The sequence below is a fragment of the Paroedura picta genome, chromosome 10 (assembly GCF_049243985.1).
Source record: "Paroedura picta isolate Pp20150507F chromosome 10, Ppicta_v3.0, whole genome shotgun sequence".
Lineage (NCBI taxonomy): Eukaryota > Metazoa > Chordata > Lepidosauria > Squamata > Gekkonidae > Paroedura > Paroedura picta.
The window spans coordinates 43349684-43366629 of record NC_135378.1 but is presented as its reverse complement, the minus strand read 5'-3'; the positions used below and the strand labels follow the sequence as shown (position 1 = coordinate 43366629).

Sequence of the window (16946 nt, the reverse complement as noted above, 5' to 3'; positions counted from 1 at the left end):
GGAAGATTTGAATAAAGATGAAATGCATGCAAAAGCAATTTCCTTGTCTGAGGGAGAAGTAGATTGGAAGTATGCCACACTAATTATGAAGTCTTCCACTGGGGTGATTTTTAACTCAATTCATAATCCAGGCTGGCTTTGCATATTGCAGGGAATGGCAAAATGTGTAGGTGAAATTGAGTCTCAAACTTGGTTCAGACAAAATACAAAACTATGGTTGGTTTTAACTATAGATAGTTTGTGAAACCAAGATCAGCTTACATGATCATTCAGTTCTGGTGTGTTTTCACCAGATCATTCAGTTCTGGTTTGTTTAGCGAGGCAGTGAGCTAAATGCTCATGAACTACTGTGTTGAACGCTGCTGAGAGATCTAATAATATAAGCAGCGCTGGCCCGCCCCGGTCCAGCTGGTGACAGAGGTCAGGACGACTATCTGTCTCTACCCCATGGCCAGGCCGGAAACCATATATATATATGGAATAAACAAACAAACAAACAAATATAGAAGTCCCTGTAGCGGTCTATTCATTCCCCACAGGTTTCCGGTCTCACCGGAATCTCAACAAAGGAGGCAATATCTTTCTGCTATGCTTCCTGCCCCTGGCCATCAATCAAACAGAACAGTCAATGAGCTGTTGTGTTCGTGCTTCCAAAAAGCCCCTTTCCCTTTAAAAACTTTTTTTTAATCCAAAAACACCAGTAGCAACGAATATTTGTTCATTCAATGTCTCAGAAAGACATTTTGCTGGTGTAGGAGCTGCCACTTAATCATTTACACGTTCTTCAAATAATTTTTTTTTTATTCCCCTGATGGGTACAATTACTGGCTGAAATTACAGGCAGTGTTGAACAGGGGGCTGTATTGTGCTCGGAAACATTAAAGACAATTGCAGAAGGGAGATTTGTTTTACTGTTAAGCACTTCTGTGGAGGGACAAAACTGGGGAAAAAACTGGCGATCCCGTCTCCAGAAGTTTGGGGGTGAGAGCTAGGGAGGGACATTCTTTCTACCGCTATTTTGAGAATGCACATGTCTTTCGCTGATGTGTTGCAGCCTGTGCTCAGAAGTGTAGCGTTTTTTTTCAGGGGGAATCCACTTTTCTGGATTTCCCCCTAAGCACTACAAAATTCCGATTGTTGCTGGATTTTGGTGGGAGTTTTGCAGTTTGTTTACGGCGTTATGTGGAATGTTAAATTAATATCGTTTACAAAAGGTAAATGTAGCCCCTTGGCTACATTTAAGTTGTGCGGAATGGACCCCAGTATCCACCTTGATGAGTCGTATGAATCTCAAATGCACCTGGAATTTAAACAACAGTTGATTTTGTATCTTGCTCAAAAATAGAAGCTTAATTTACTTGTGCACATGCCTCTCTTGTAGTATTTGAAGTAGGATAGTTATGTGAGTTGAACTACTTTCAGTGAGGTCAAGATGGCTTAAATCTGCATTGGCACTTTATTTGGAGTGCAGATTAGGCTATAATGTGAAAATAGCTCTTCTGGCTTTTTTATGTTTTGTATAATTCTGAAGACATTTGAAGGCCTAAGAAACCATCTGAATGCTTTAGCTTGATTAATAATTTGCACACACACACACAAAACTTTCAAAGGGTCTGCCAGTTATGAAAGAAGACACTTGAGCCTTTTCTGTCATTTGTTCTTGTCAAGCCTGCCACATTCTAAACACTGATAAATTTGAGTTACATTATTCCACTTGGATGCTGTGGCAATAAACTTTAAAGTGGCAAGAAAGAATGGAGAAGTTAATTATTTTCCAAGTTCATACTGGAAATGGTTGAAAGAAAGTGTTTATAAACTGAAGATTTCTTTGTTATGCTTCATGATTTCCATGTTGAAAATGAGGGAGGTACAGACATAAAAAAAGGTAAAGGTATCCCCTGTGCAAGCACCGGGTCATGTCTGATCCTTGGGGTGACGCCCTCTAGTGTTTTCTTGGCAGACTCAATACGGGGTGGTTTGCCAGTGCCTTCCCCAATCATTACCGCTTACCCCCCAGCAAGCTGGGTTCTCATTTTACCGACCTCGAAAGGATGGAAGGCTGAGTCATCCTTGAGCTGGCTGCTGGGATTGAACTCCCAGCCTCATGGGCAGAGCTTTCAGACTGCATGTATGCTGCCTTACCACTCTGTGCCACAAAGAGGGTCTTAAGGTACAGAGATACAGTATGGTATTTTTAGAATGAAATCCCAGTGTCTTATATTTGGGAGGAAAAATGCAGCTGAACACTCTGAAGTCCACAACTAACCTTGCAAGAGGGTGTCGGAGGCATGGTAGGGAACTCCTGCTCCCTTTAAGATGTTGCACTCTCTTCCTGATGCAAATTTTGCTACACACATGTGTACGTTTGAATGTGGTTTTCCCCAAACTGATTATGATACAAACTGATCAGCTGACATTAGTATCAATAAAGACTACTTTCATGGACACTAAATGGTAGGAATTTATTGAAACACAGTATTGATTAATGACTAATTTATATGATTTGTAAGCAATTGAACTGTCTCTTTAAATGACTACCAGCTGCCTGGAGCAGTTATACAACCAGGGGGAGGATAGGTAGAACTCAATCAGGCTGGAAGAGAAGATACAAATGCAAAAAGCCAGTTGTACCATACGGCATGGTTACTAAGAAATGCAGTGAAATAACATGCTGAATTCCCACAAATAAATTGATGAATTATCAAAGGGATTATTGAGAAAACAAATCTGTATTTGGAAGCCAAACTGCCTGTGTTTGAGCACTCCTAAATAGCAGTAGCAACTGGAAACTCTACCCCACCCCTGTGAATCTTCTCCAGGATTCTATAAGCTGTCAGGGGTTAAGTAATTTTATTTCTCCTCCCCCACCTTATACATTTCAATGACATTCCAATGTGATTGAACTCCGATCCTCCTGGGACATAGTTAGTCCTCCTCCTCAGGCTGTTTTGGGATCCCCCTTCTTTTGGATAATTTTCAACATAATGCATAAATGGGGAGTCCCATTTAGGCTCAAGATCCCTTCCTCATCTGTGGTTTTGCAGTGTTCATCAATGAACCATAAGGGCCAGCAAATTTGCAGACATAGCGATAAGGGCGGATTGGTGGTGGTCCCAAAGGATTCTGACAATACCCATCTTCATTTGGAGGTTAGGGAAAATTGTCATCAAGCGGTTTGACAGTTTCTGTATCTGCTTCTCTGCTGCAATCCTATTAAGGATGTCTGGATCATACTTTTGACTGCAGAGCTGTAGAAAATATAGTTCATTTACATTAGCATTATTGTACAGGATTACACAGCTATTCAACCCGTGCGATATTTTATTGAACTATGTTGCAAATCCTCCAAAATGAATAGAGGTAATGGATCCTTCCCCCCACATTAAGGTAAAAGAGTAGCAGAATGTCTCAGTCGGTTGAAAAAGAATTATAAATATTGTGGGTAAAAATGGAAATGCTGGAATGTGGATGAGGGACATAGTAAAGTGGAAGGCCTTTCATTTCACAGGCAGCAGTGTCTCAAACTTTGCAATGCAAGCAAAATGTTTGCAAAATAATAACCATGCCCTCGCCATTGCCCAATATGTCTTCTATACACACTAGATTTAGATTGCTTTGATATTTGCCCAACAAGTCCTCCAATTTTTCTTCAATGACATCTGAATTATTTAATGCCTCTTTTTTATTATTGTTGAGCGAGGCTCTCAGAAATGGCTTGGCAGCATGACCCTGACTATTATCGCATAAATAATGTATACCAGGTCTATATTTCAGGAGGTATGATTGGACCCATAAAAGTATTTGAACAAGCCTGTTTGTTATTTAACCCTCATCTGCTCAAAAACTAATCAAACTCACACTGGCCTGTGAAAGATAAGCTAATAAATCTTTTGGAAGAACTATGGAAACCTTCAGATTTTGCTTTGAGAAAGTGGTGAAGGAAAAGATATGTACCAGTGAGCAAATATCGATCAACACAGCTATGCTTCCTAGTGCTGAGACACTTCGGCTCCTAGAACCTTTATTGATGATGAGATGATAGCCAGTTAATTTTCACAACCGATTGTCACATTGCGGATGATTTATCATCTTGAACATAGCTACAAGTAATCATTTTTGAAAAATAATCTCATTGAGGAATGCATTTACATGCAGTTTACATAACAAGTCAGGGAAACATATTGGTTTGTATTCTTTTAAAACAGAATGCATTTGTCATAAAGCCAAAAACCACATTTGTAACAAGTGGGAGTAGATATTATTTTAAAATTAGGTTGTACTGAATGCTCACATTTATTTTTCAAGCCAAAAACACAGGCAAATATAATCCCTGAAATAACACGATATATTTCAAAGACATTTTTTAAAAAGTATCGGGTGATATGAACATATAGGGTTATGTTAACCCACACCCCCCTCCCCAAATGACCCATGATGGACCTAGAGGGGATGGAAAGAGAAGGGCCCCAGTCATAAAAATCTTTGTTAGCCAAGGCTCATTGCACATGGTAGTGACTGGAATCCAGAGAGGTAAGTACTCTCATTTTAATTTAGCTTCATTGTGGGAGTGGCAGGGGGTGATGAATCGGCAGAAGCCTGCCCCAGCTTTATTCTCAGCCCAGCAGAGTAGGCCACTGACTCATTTGTGGCATTGGGGAGGTAGGGGCAATAGAGCATGATGTTGCTTTTGGTAGGAGTATCTGAGTGATATCACTTCTGGTGACATGTGACAGGAAGATGTGGCATGCTGACATCACTTCTAGGGTTACTTGAAGCCTGCAAAATGTTTCAAGGGTTTCTCCACAGTAAAAAAAGGCTGAGAAAAGCTGGGTTACATCTTGATTAGATTACCACAATAGTCTCTATGTGGGGCTTCCCTTGAGAAGTGTTCGACTTTAATTGGTACTGAATGCTGCAGCCATTTACTAGAGTGGGTCATAGGGACCATATCACCCCAGTCTTGGCCCACTGATACAGGCATCCAATTTGTTTTCAGGGCAATTCAAGGTACTACTTTTGAACTTCAAAGTATTATATAGACCAACATATATGAAGGATTGGCTAGTCCCTTATGAACCTGCCCAACTACTGCAGTGTGTCTCTACCTTCTGAGATTAGGCAGGTGGTAACCTGGATGAGCCTCTTGTGATGCAGGGTGGTAAGGCAGCCAACATGTTGTCTGAAGCTCTGACCATGAGGCTGGGAGTTGGATCCCAGCAGCTGGCTCAAGGTTGACTCAGCCTTCCATTTTTCCGAGATCGATAAAATGAGTACCAAGCTTGCTGGGGGGTAAAACGGTAATGACTGAGGAAGGGAAAGGCAAACCACCCTGTATTGATTCTGCCAGGAAACCGCTAGAGGGCATCACCCCAAGGGTCAGACATGACTCGGTGCTTGCACAGGGGATACCTTCACCTTTCACCTGGATGAGGGCCTCCTTGGTGATGGCACCGAAGCTCTGGAACTCGTTCCCCAGGAAGATTTGTCTGTCCCTTTTTGGCCATCTTCTGCCAGCAGGTAAAAACTTCATTTTTTCTGTTTGCCATTCTATCAGAGACCACTCCTTTTCTTGACTAGGGGTGTGCAACACCCCCCCCCCATCATTTTTCTGGTTCGGGTATATTGAACCCCAAAACCTTGGTATTTCCCAGTATTCCTACATTCCAATCCTGGTATGGTATTTGATTTTGGTAAATATTTGGGAATGCAGAATTTTTTTGGCTTCATTAAACCCTATGAGGACCGTTAAAGTTAATGGGAATATTAGATAATTGGAGAATATTAGATAATTGATCTTGAGGAATCTGGGGAGATGTTTTACCTCCCCTTGCCCCTCCAAGTTTCAAAAAAATTGGATTAGGGGGTCCAATGCTATGAGGCCACAAAGATTGGTTTCAATGGAGGTGGAAAAAGTAATCTAAAGGGAATGCTGTTTTTTTAAATGCCTTTTGCAAGCCATGTGTAAACTCTCAAGGTGTTTAAAGGGCTCACTGTCCCCTTGAACACCTCCTGCAAATGGTGAGTTTATCCAAAAGGCATTTAAAGGGACTGCAATCCCTTAAAATATCTTTCAAATTTGACTATCTGGCAATTTAAAACATCTTGATTTTATCACATATGTTTTACTTTGTTAAGCTGCCTTGGTGGCTCTGTGAATATCTGGGACTTAACCACCCTGACCTGGGGATGGGACAAGTGGGGGATGTGACTTCAGAGGAGAAGCAGTTGCAGAAAGCAAATGACAAATAAATATCTGTGTGCCTTTGTGAGTTCAAGAGAGAGTTTATAGATCTTACAAGGTACTAGTCAACCATCCCCCCCTAATCTTCCATTCAGTTCTGTCAATGTCAACATTAAACCAAACATGAAATTGGACTTTGTAAGAGTTTCTCGGGGACAGTCTACTTTGATAGTCTAGGATAACTAGATAATTAAATATAATCAAATACAGTATGATTGCCATTCTACAAGGTGACTTTCTCAGTCATGTTTCCTGCATCAAATAGCTCTTACTCTGAATGTGTATGACAGGAAAGGGGATTATGGCTAGTGCCACAATAGGTCTTGGATAGGGGACTATGACCACAGGAATGGATGCTGGTGGCTTTGATGGCTTCCCCACTTGCTGACTTATAAATACCTTTGTCCCTTTTTAACCACCCCTTTAGTAGATTCAAGTGCCACTGGAAGTATCCCAACTATGATTTAGCCCTGCAGGCAAATGTCACCTGGATATTAATTGATTACTGTATTACTGTGAGTAGTTCATTATTTAGAATTTCTCTGTTTTGTTTCCCCAGAAAACAACATTTCTTCTGAAGCAAGATAACATCCTCATTACTCTCCACCTTTTTTTCTATCATGCAAAATACTTAAATTTGCTTTTAGATGGCTCATAGATTTAAATAATGTGCTAATTTTGTCAAGGTTATAAATCCCCATATATTTTGTCTTTGTAATCTTCCCAACGATGCTTTTAGTTTTCTAACCACAGTAATGCTAGGTGATTCTTAAGCATTTCCTTTCCTTTCTTTTACTATCTTCAATTTCTTGCTTCTCATTATCATCCCAGTGACTGACATCCAGTAACAATAGTGTGGCATATCTCTAGAGCATTGACAATTTCTAACTAATAATACAGCACAAGCTATTGAAAAATGACTGCTCTAGTTTACTTGCAGAACAAAAGCTAATTTTGAGCGATATTGGTTTTTAATCAGATGAGAGTAAGTATCGCGAAAGCTGCAGAGGAATCTCAAAAAAATATATGCCCAATTTTTTAGCATTCATCATATAATCTGTAGGATAAATGTAATTTTTTTTATCTCTACCTCTATCAGCAAATCTGAGCAGCACTCACAAATGGTATTCTATGAAATTTAAACCCAATAACTGTGGAATCAAGTTACCCCTTTTAATCCACTCACCACAAGAAGATCATTATTTAGATGATAATTAGTTCTGTAAATGTTATCCTGGTTTTCCCAAGAAGAATTAGTAATGCCAAAAGTGTACAGAGGAAATTATGAAGGTTTTCACATTGCTTCATATTTCTCTTTGCTTATGCCACAGTAAAACTGAATCCCCTAAACTCTTTGGATAAATTTCAATAGAAGAAAGGAACAAGAATTTATATTTAGTCTGACATTCTGAAATGTACAGTTGTCAGGAAATATATTTTGATACAGTATACAGGCCATTTTCACTTAGTTTCTTCACAACCCCCTTGCTGGGGTAGAAGCAATGGGGGCTATTAATAAATCTTATGTTGGTCCAACTCCTTTTAAACTTACCTGCTTTTAAATTCAAAATGGGCTTCTGATCTTTTATGCTGAATCAGCCAAACTGGTAATCCTGTGTTATAAATATAAGAGAGAATGATCGTATCTGGCCTGACTGTTCACAGAAACCTGGCATGATTGAGCCAATGTTACCAATTTAATTTTTTGCTGGCTCCATTCTATTTCCTCAGTTATTTTACTCAGTTGCTTTTATTCATTCATTCATTCATTCATTCATTCATTCATTCATTCATTCATTCATTCATTCATTCATTCATTCATTCATTTATTTAAATTTATATGCCACCATTCCTGATTGGGCTCACGGCAGTTCACATAATAAAAGAATAAAAACACAATAAAACCCATAAAAACCTATAATTACAATTTCTAAAGGTGACAAGACGGCAAGCAAAAAAACTAACTAAACTCACCCTCTCGACCAGCCAAGGCCAGCTTTCTGACTGTCTTACTGGTGAGAGTGGGGAGACAGATATATTTATTGACAGATGGACTGATGGACATGGGGGATCTCAGATTGAATATTGGGGCCCGCCCTGGCCTCAACCATATGCCTGGCGGAAGAGCTCCATCTTGCAGGCTCTGTGGAAAGTTGACAACTCTGATGGGGCCCTTAGCTCTTCTGGGAACTCATTCCGCCAGGTTGGGGCCAGGACTGAAAAGGCCCTGGCCCTGGTCAAGGCCAGGCGAGTGTCCTGTGGGCCCGGGACAACCAGTAAGTTCATACCCACAGAGCGAAGAGCCCTGCGGGGGGCATAAGCAACCAAACGGTCCCGCAGGTAAACATGACCCAGACCGTGTATAGCCTTAAAGGTCAAAACCAAGACCTTGAACTTGATCTGGAAACAAACTGGTAACCAGTGCAGATGTCGAAGCACCGGATGCATATAGGCCCTCCATGATGTTTCAGTGAGGACCCTGGCAGCCACATTTTGTACCAGCTGTAACTTCCAGGTCAGACAATGGCAGGCCCGCGTAGAGCGAGTTACAGTAGTCTAATCTGGAAGTGACCGTTGCATGGATCACTATGGCCAAGTGGTCTGAGGACAGGTAGGACCCAAGATGACACAGCTGGCTGCATGTGGAGGAATTGGAAATCAAACACAGGTTATAACTTTTAACTACTACATCAAGTTGGCAGAGGTGTGGAATTTGAATCAAGCCTAGTGGAGAGAGTTCTCCATGCACAAAGGAACATACAGATATAATGGATCCATCCATCTTCCAAGAAAACATACTCCAGCCTAACAACTCTTGTAACTTCCTCCAATGATGGAGACTATTAAACTGTAAAAAGCCTCCTTAGGCTGCAGGAAAGTTTTAAACATTGTTCAAAATGGTGCTACTATAGAGGTAGGAATCCCTTTTTCAACCCTTCCCTTAAAATATCACATCTTGTCACATCAGGAACATATGTATGGTGAAAGCAATCAGAAAAGGTGGAGATTTGGTGGGAGGTGAGAAAGAATAATCTCTTTAGCTATCATGGTATTCTCGAAGTTATATGAACTCATCCCAATTGACTCCTGCTTTACTGGTCCTTTGATTGAGTTTTCAGTCAGTATTTGTTTGTATGCTGGAAAACCTCTAGTAGGTAAGCTCTATATGCATACTGTATATGCACTGCATTTACATTATGGCCATCTTCAGGAGCCCTACTTTGTGTATCCCATCATATAAGGCTAGTTGAATGGCACCCTGAGAGAGACCATCTTGGTTATGGTACCAAGATTACAGAATTCCCTCCCCAGGCAGGTTAATTTATCTTCTTAGATCAATATCATTCCCAAGAAGCTGGATATTTGATTGTTGTTAGTTGCTGGATATTTGTATTTATACAAACACACACTATATATATACACATCATACACGCACATAATGTTCTTGGGGGTGGGGTAGCAATAAAGGATTTGCACTCTCTGTAGTTAAATTTATTTTTTTCTGCTCTTCAAGCTAGGAGTCTGTATGTATCATCTAAACCCAGGGATCAATTTTCATCAATTTGGGACTTTTAAAATATGTATTCACATGTTTTGGCACATAGGCACTCAAATGCCTGAACAAGAACAGAGTATGTATTTTAGAGTTGACTTTAATGTATTTTCATATTGTTTGCCACCTTTTATACTTCACCCCAATTGGATCATCATGCAAATGATTTAAATAAATAATAATAAACATTGAATATGCTTATGCTATATATTGTAATCTTACTTGCAGCTTCTTTCTCATGTTGGAGGGAATGGTACTTGGCTTTGTTGCAGGGAGAGCAGGTAATAGCAAGGATTTGGTAAGAAATCTGTTCTTACTGAAATGACTCTGCAGGAAAAGTTTCATCCTTTTTTCCTTCTTTCACTGAAATCTTTTATTGTGAAAAACTGTGGAGAAAAATGACATTAATTTTTTAAAAAGAAAAATGAAGAATATTGCCAGTTGCTGCAGAGGTGCATCAGATTTATCTCTCTGCCAGCTTGTATAGACAATGCTATATTTCTTGAAGTACTTATTTAAAAAGTAATTTCAGGTGAAAAGTAAGAAGTGGAAATGTTTCTGTACTCCCAAGTCCTGAGCCAAAGCTACACTATACCTACAGAACCTAGTGGGGCATGCTCATTCTTGTCCCTCTCAGTATAGTCTTAGCATGCTCCTGCATACAAAGATACAAACACCCCAGTGAACTGAATGCAAATGCAAATGCCTTCATGTATAGGGGAATATTGTGTGTGCTTCCTAAATAGCCTGTTTGCATCAGACTCAAAGAATATATATGTTGTATCTCAGGTGAGCAGTATGGACAAATGGAGTTTGTTTTGCTATTTTACCACAGTAATTCCTAGTGCCAAAGAGACAATCACCTTTTTCATGGGAACAATTGTTCTCTTCAACTAAGTAACCATTTCCATATGAGGAATTTGCTCCTGCACAGCCTTTCATTGCTTATGGGTTTTAGTGCTGCACATGACGTTGGCAGCAACCCACTGCTGTGCAGGACCCGACGGCTGGTGCAACCCAAGGCTGGTGCAAGTTTTTGTCTGGTTTGCTCCATGATGATGGAAATCACAAAAAACCCTATTTCCTTTTCTTATTGCACTGCAAATCAGGGCACAAACAGTGGCAAGTCCGTCTGAAGAGAGAAACACATGACAGTCTTGGTAGTGTTCAGATACATTTATTTCGGTCATGGTAGTGTTTTGCCCACCCTCACACCTGCCCTCCCCTCTCCATTTCTGGATATATATATTTTTAAATGGTGCGGTCCGCCTTGCTACAGGACTGCAAAGTGATGTGCCCTATGTATACATAAAATGTTCTCTTCATTGTGCATGGTAATATTGGGATTGTGTAGCTAAAACACAATGCTTTTTGTGTTTTCTGGTGTCTTCTTTCCTTGGCCAAGAATAAATCACAGGCTATTAATCGCTTCCACTTCCAGAAGGGCAACCAATACGTGCCTGTGGCTCCAGGTTTTTCAAGCCTCCGTGATCCCTCGACTGCTCTTTGGGATTCCTGTATGTATCCAGTCTCTGAATAAAGAAGCTGACTGTATGACTGCAACCTTTTACCGCAGAATTTTAGGCTTACCGAATTCGGTAACCTATTTTACTTTATGTGCCGAGCTGGATCTACACACTATCAAATCACGTGCTTGGACTTTATCCATCAAATACTGGCTCCATCTTTTCTTTAGTCCTCCGCCAAATAGTCTCCTTGCACTTCTTCCATCTGACCATTATACTTCGAAATGGTCTCAGGCCATTGCCTTGAAAATTAAATCCTTGATTCTTTAGCTAACTCTGGAGAGGATCATATTTTTCAAACTATCCAAAGAAGAATCCAGGATATTGATCTCCAGTTAATTTATGCTGGTGCAGGGGGACCGTGCTCCCCACAAGCTTTTGGTCTATCCTAGACCCCAAACACTATGGCACACTATTTTTCCAACCTTATAATACCTTCAAACCGCAGAGCGTTTATGTTAGCCAGACTAAACGTATTTCCTTCTGCAATGGTTGAAGGCAGGTATAGGAGAATTCCCCACAATGAAAGAATTTGCAGGTATTGCCATACAGAACCAGGCTCAGTTTGCCATATCATTCTGTGATGTGAGTTGTATAACAACAAACATTCTGACTTCCCTGATGTCTCAGATGACAGGGCTCTTGAATTGCTGCTTATTGATAATTGCTCGGAGACCACTGAATTGGTAGCCAAGTTTTTATCTAAAGTAATGTCCCATAGGGTAAAGAAGTAAACGTCACTGGCTTCATCTTTTTGAATTTGCTGCTCCCTTGCCTGTTGTAACTTTCCTCACAGTTTTTTATACTTGTATGACAGAACCATTTTGTATATTGTTTTATATTGTGAATGTCATTAAAGGTTTTGTATTGTTGTGTTTTCTGGTGGGGGGTATTAATGGGGAAGGAAGGGGAGGCATGTGATGAAGCAACCATCTCCCTATTCGCTTGGCATCCATGCTCTGTGTTTTAAGTCTTTATTGTAAACACACACTCATCAGAGTCCAGTTACCAGCCTATCACAAATCTACCCGAACATAATGAGAGACCATTATACAAAATATCCCGAAAAGGGATCTAAAGAAATGTTTTATTGTTGTTGCGTGGTCCTGTAGCAACCCGGAAGTGAACATTTTAAAAAAATGTTTTACTGTTGTGGCATTTCCCCATAGCAATACGGAAGTGTATTTTTTAAAATTAATTTTGGGACTTGGGGGGGGGGGGATGGAATTTGAGTCTTCAAAACAACTACTGTGAAGGGATTGGTGACTTGCATTGATTGACAACCTGAGGAGTCGGGAGTGAAGTGCGGGTTGTCCATGCTTGAGGCTTCTGTGCCACCTTGTCGGGAAGGGAAAAGCCATGATGAGGCAGCGGGATAATGCGGGAATGGTCTCCTGTCAAGAAGCGTGCAAATGTGTGGTTTCCTTTTGTGTGTTTGCAAGCAGGAAGTAGCATGTGTTTTACTCCTCTGTGTGGAAATGGTCAGTGATTTGAAACCCTAACCGAAGTACTGATGGTACATTCATACCTTTCAGTCCTGGTCTTGTGTGGAAATGGTTGTTTCAACTCATGGCTCTGCTCCTATACAAACTTCTTGAATTGCAGCATTTTTCTAGGTAATGTTTTTAGAACTAATTCCAAGTTCTTAGTGAAGCTGAATAACACTGTTTTATGATAACTGTATTATTATATTCTGCATATCTTATTCCTAAATGCCAATCAAGGTTTCTGTATCTGTATCTGTAACATAAGCATAGTCTGAATTACACAAACTCTATCATTTACATGATTGCCTTAAAGTTCCATTTTCATCCCCTTGTTGTACTGGTTTGTTTTCTTTGTGTCTAGACAACTTCATTAACATCCCCATGCTGTTCCAATCTTTCCTTATTTTCCCTCTGTTCTTTCCTAAGCTAGTTTTTTTTCCCCCATACTCTCCTCCCTTGCAAAATAAACCTGCGAGATAGACTCTTGCTTGGAATCTGAACATTTTTTCCACCTCATTTATTGCTACCCTAAACTTACCCAGAAAGAGCAGGTTTGAGCTGAACTTAAACAAAAAACTGTAACATTTCAGTGCCAGAGGGCTTCTGTACTGAAACAAATGATCAGTCCCATTAGGAGCCTAATCCCAATAGCCAATCATTTCCTGTTTTCTTTCTCTGCAGTCTGATCTCTAATGAAGGCATTGGCAGTAGCAAGTATGCTGCTGGAGCTGTGTATGTGATGCAAGTCAGGTTAAAGGAATTCAAAATTTTCAGGAAAAGCCAATCAGAGAGAGTATTTAAAGATGGGAAAAGAAGTAACCAATATGGCATGAGACAAATACAAATACAAATACACCAGGACCAACCCACAGTTGGAGCATGATGGGCAGGAAATTTATTTTAAGGGGGATTGCACAGCCCCCTTGAGGCTGCTAACGTGCTGCAGTGTTTCAATGCATGTACCAAAAACAAAACAAACAAACAAACAAAAAACCTGAAAAAAAGTAGAAAGTCAGTCCTCAATATGAATGCTAGAACCCTGCCTCTTTCCATGACTAATAGGCTGGATCATTTATTTTAGACCCTCCTCCCATTGCCTTCTAATGTCTATTCCCAATACTCGGCCACTGCTGTTTGTCCTTTGTTATGTTCTAGGCTCTAACTGCTGGTGTGGAGTCCCCCAAGTCCGCATTCTTCCTGCTTAGTTCTTGAAAGGAATAGCATGTGATTTCAAGACTCTGGACTTTTCTGGATGCCATAAACATACTTACCCTCTGAAGACTCTATATTCTGGCTGCTCCACATGACATCAACAACCTCTCACACCCAGCCAGCGAACTGCTTGCTATATCTGCCATTTTAAAGTGCAAGTTGGTAAATCACAAAAAATGGATTCACCAACCTAAAAAGATACTATCCTCCATCAGACAACCAGCCAAAGAAATTTATGGAGGCAATGAAGCGCTACCCCCACCTCCAATGTCCTGCCCTTGCACCGCCTCCCCCTCCCTTCTTAGAGGGTTGGGAAGTGCTTTTTAAATATGGAGAACAGCCTGGAGCAATGAATAGGTGGACAAGCATGCAGGTGATGCCAGAAATAAAATTATTTGACAGTGTGTTGTAACACAAAGCATGTCTTTCTAAAGTCCCCCCCCCAAAAAAAAATCATGAAAAAGCTTAATGCTTAAAAGTATCTAAAGACTTATGATTCTATAAGGGATAGCATTCAAAAAGCACTATGCACCTATGCATAGGCATTTAGACGTAGAAGTATGGATTTTTTTTTTAAATAGCAGCATCATGGCTCCTTTAATACATGGAGAAAGGAGATTGGCTTGATTGACAGGCAGAAGAGAGTAGTGTATAACGTCTGCTGCTCTCTTCCGCTACTTCCAGCAGCAGTTGTGGAGGGTGAGAAATGTGAAAAGGTGGCAGAAAAGAGTGAGACAGCAAAAAGGTAAGGAGTGGCCAGGAGGTGCAATATTTAGTGTTACGCCATCCAACTGGCATAATGCTATTTTTACCAAAGTGCAGAAAAGCCTTCTCCTCCTCCTCAACAGTTCCCCCTCGGAGCACCCAAATTGCTTGAGTCTTTCTCCCTACCACTGAAAATTCCAGTCCTTCACTGGCTGACTTGCCCTTTGAGGGCCCTACCTGGCCTTTTGTCTGTGCTTTTCCAGTACACATTCAGTTATACTTGAACAACAACAACAACAACAAAATCTTTTGGCTGGATATAAATGAGTATTTTTTGGCCATCTGAAATAACTTGAAAAAAATTGAGATTTTTCAGGACCTCTAGGATCATAGTCAGGTTTAAAGGCCTCTGTGCCAGCCCACTCAGACACAATACCCCCCCCCCCCCCAATGCAGGTGCCAGGCAGGGAGACTAGCCAGACTAGATAATGCTGTTCCCATTGGCTGCAGAGGAAAGGACATGCAGTAATGGGTTTAAACTACAAGTACAACGATATAGGCTAGATATCAGGAAAAAAAATTTCACAGTCAGAGTAGTTCAGCAGTGGAATAGGCTGCCTAAGGAGGTGGTGAGCTCCCCCTCACTGGCAGTCTTCAAGCAACACACTTTTCTTGGATGCTTTAGGATGCTTAGGGCTGATCCTGCGTTGAGCAGGGGGTTGGACTAGATTACCAGTATGACCCCTTCCAACTCTATGATTCTATGATTCTATGATTCTATAACAGGTGGCAATGCTGACCTTGGAATACAGTAGCTACTTCTACAAATTAGACAGTGAAATCGAAAGGAGACAGTGTACAGTGGGAAAGAAGCATTCCAAGATGGTTACACAAAGGTCAGTTAGGAAGCATCAAATAATGGCAGAACCTTGGTTCTGACACTCAGGGGGGAAATTAAAATATGGAAGAGACTTTCTAACTCTGATTTGTTCTCTTCCGAATTACACCAAAGTGCATCAATTTGTTCAATAATAAAAAAAACATTCGAGAATAGCAGTCTGCTCTGTTTCACCATTCACAAAGGAGCTGCTATCTGCAAACTTGTCCAAACTAATGAAATCATTTGGACTAAAGGATTGCTTCGATATTTTAATTTTTCCCATGAGAAAAAACTCACTAGTTTGAAACACACTAGGAATTAGCAGTAAATTGTTTCTTGCACCTGCTGGCTGCTACTCTTTGAAACTTTTGCTAAAAGATCCTTAGCTGCATAAAAAAATCAGACCTTGGATATTTAGTGAAGAAAGCCTGGACACACATCAGAGACCTGGGCAACTCAGAAGTATCACAAATTGAGACCTGGGCAACTCAGAAGTATCTCAGTACATTTATACATTTTAGTGACAATTCACCACTATGAACCTGCACACCAATGGTATTCAACACAGCCAATATTTTTCCTTCTCCTATCAGTGCTGTGGTGAGTCCAAGGTCACTCAGCTGGCTTCATGTGGGATGTGGAGAATCAAACCTGGATCACCAGATTAGATGGCAGTGCTTACTAACCACTACATCAAGCTGCCCCCCCATTACACCAAGCTGGCTTGGTGCCATATTCCTTTCCCCCATAATGATATTTTCTATTCAGTGTATGCATTTCATAATTAGTTTTGATGCCAGTTTGTGATTTTCCATAATGGGATCTGGCCAGTCTGAGGGGCTTTCCGCACCGGGATCCTTGTAGCAAATTGTTTGCTGAATGAAAAATCGCCATTTAAAATAGTGCAATTCGTCATTATGCATACCTGACTTTGTAGTGGAATCCAGTTGCGTTTCTATCGTTTCCCACAAGCTTCCGGTCTCAGCAAAAATTGCTAGAAAGGAAGCGCTATTGCCGAGCTCGTCCCGCCCCTGGCCGTCAAGCAGCCAATGGGCAGCCGTTAGCATGCTCCCAAACAGCCCCTTTCCCTTTAAGAAAGGTTTTTTTTTTTTAAACACACCCATTGCAACGAATCTGTGTTGATTCGTTGCAACGGAGAGACCCATCAGCTGGCAGGTGTGTTTGAGCTGTCATTTCATCATTGCCACGCTCCCCTCAAGTGAAAAAAAAAATCCCCCCCCTCACGGGCCCGATTTTCGGCCGAAAACAGTGTAAAAAATAAAGGGAAAATATATCAGCAAACGGGCTTCTCTGTTGTTTGTGCTTAGTGACTAAACAGCTC

At 40.7% G+C, this 16946-nt stretch overlaps 1 protein-coding gene and 1 long non-coding RNA gene across 2 annotated transcripts in view; one reads left to right on the top strand and one right to left on the bottom strand.

Annotated features, from left to right (window-relative positions):
* Nucleotides 1-16946, top strand: part of LOC143819731 (uncharacterized) — a 130015-nt gene that overhangs the window by 88769 nt on the left and 24300 nt on the right. The gene's annotated exons all lie outside the window — the stretch shown is intronic.
* Nucleotides 2497-16946, bottom strand: part of LOC143819732 (uncharacterized) — a 120564-nt gene continuing 106114 nt past the window's right edge. Inside the window, exons 2-4 of the long non-coding RNA XR_013225069.1 lie at nt 10017-10180; nt 7794-7854; nt 2497-3248 (exon numbers count right to left, since the gene is read on the bottom strand). This is a non-coding gene — a long non-coding RNA (uncharacterized LOC143819732). The remainder of the gene's footprint in view (nt 3249-7793; nt 7855-10016; nt 10181-16946) is intronic.